This window comes from Apium graveolens, chromosome 4 (genome assembly GCF_009905375.1).
Source record: "Apium graveolens cultivar Ventura chromosome 4, ASM990537v1, whole genome shotgun sequence".
Taxonomy (NCBI): Eukaryota; Viridiplantae; Streptophyta; class Magnoliopsida; order Apiales; family Apiaceae; genus Apium; species Apium graveolens.
This window is the reverse complement of record NC_133650.1, coordinates 72,166,777-72,168,557: the sequence shown is the minus strand read 5'-3', so window position 1 is coordinate 72,168,557 and position 1,781 is coordinate 72,166,777. Positions and strand designations below refer to the sequence as shown.

The window sequence follows — 1,781 nt, the reverse complement described above, 5'->3', positions numbered from 1 at the left end:
AACTTTGCATAACTAGGCATCTGCTCAAGAGCCTCAGCGAAAGGTATGTTGATATGAAGTTTCTTGAACACCTCTAGAAACTTCTCAAATTGCTTGTCCAGCTTTTTCTTCTGCAGCCGCTTAGGAAAAGACGGTAGAGGATAGATATGTTTCTCCCCTATATTACCCTCAGGAGGAGTGTGCTCAATAGTAGTCTTCCTGGGTTCCACTTCTACTTCCTGCTACTCTACTTCTTTCTCAGCCCCAGCTTCTTCAGTCAACGCTTGAGTTTGTTCGGGATTCGCAATCTTTACAGACCTCAAAGTGATTGCCTTTACCTGCTCCTTAGCTTCCCTCTTTCCTGGAACTTCAGTGTCACTAGGTAGTGTACCAGGCTGATGATTTAGCAAGGCATTGTCAATTTGCCCAATTTGATTTTCCAAGGTCTTGATAGAAATAGCTTGACTCATGCACATAAGCTTCAACTCCTCTAATTCAGATTTTTCATTGGCTTGTTGCAGCTGGAGTTGTTGTCTTGGTGCATATTACGGTTGCTGAAAATCAGGGGGTTGTACTACTTAGCTAGAAACTGCTGATAAGGCTGTTGAACCGCATTCTGAGTGTTGCTCCAACTGAAATTAAGATGATTGTGGTTGTTGGGATGATAAGTGGCAGGCACAGGTTGCCGCGAATGCTGAAAGTTGCTCACGAACTGAGATAATTCACTAGAAATTACGCACTGATCAGTCTCATGGGCACCAACGCAAAGCTCACAGATACTAGTGATTTGATTAACTCCATAATTTGCCAAAGTGTCCACCTTCATCGTCAAAGCCTTAAGTTGGGCAGCTATAGCAGTTGCTGCATCCAACTCCAGAAATCCTGCTACTTTTTCCTGAGTTAGTCTCTGGGAAGGATTCTGGTACTCATTAGCAGCCATCGGTTCAATAAGTTCATAAGCTTTATCGTAGCTTTTAGCCCACAAGGCTCCTCCTGATGCTCCATCAAGCATGGGTCTAGAAGTAGCACCCAATCCATTGTAGAAACAGTTAATAATCATCCAATCAGGCATGCCATGATATGGGAAGTTCCTTAGCATTTCCTTATATCGATCCCAAGCCTCACACAGAGATTCTCCAGTTTGCTGAGCAAACTGAGTAAGAGCATTCCTGATTGCAGCAGTTTTCACCATAGGAAAAAATTTAGTGAGAAACTTTTGAGCAAGATCTTCCCAAGTGGTGATAGACCCTGCTGGTAGAGAATGTAGCCAGCACTTAGCTTTGTCCCTCAGAGAGAATGGGAAGAGTCGTAGCTTGATAGCCTCTTCAGTCACATCATTTGTTAGGTCACACAAACACTGTAGAAGGGGGTTGAATACAGTGTTTAGTACAATCAAATCGAATATAAGAACTCAAGTAAGAGAAAACAGATTTTATTCAACACAATAAACTCTGTTACAATATGGAACTGTCCTCTCTCAGTGATGAACAAATTATCATGAGAGCTGCTAGGGTTACAATGAATAATAACTTCGATAATGATAACACTTATAGTGTAAACCCTATGCCTGTGTTTATATACTACACAGTTACAAGATAATGTTCTAATTGATATGGAATATAATTCTGCTTCCTAAAATATATCAACTAGTTATATTTTCTTCCAAGTATTCTATTCTTCATAGAATTCCTTCTTCATGCATATTTCTTCCTGTCTTAGTCTCGATCTTCTTTCCTTTCAATCAGCCGCCTGCCTTATCTGAAAGTCTCCTTAAGTCCTGATATTATCTCCTGATAAATATC

General features: G+C 40.8%; 1 non-coding gene across 1 annotated transcript; it reads left to right on the top strand.

The window, feature by feature from the left end:
* Nucleotides 1-1,049: 1,049 nt before the first annotated feature.
* LOC141722996 (small nucleolar RNA R71) lies at nucleotides 1,050-1,156 on the top strand. The gene has a single exon (XR_012575991.1). It is a non-coding gene; the product is annotated as a small nucleolar RNA R71 (small nucleolar RNA).
* The last annotated feature ends 625 nt before the right edge of the window (nucleotides 1,157-1,781 follow it).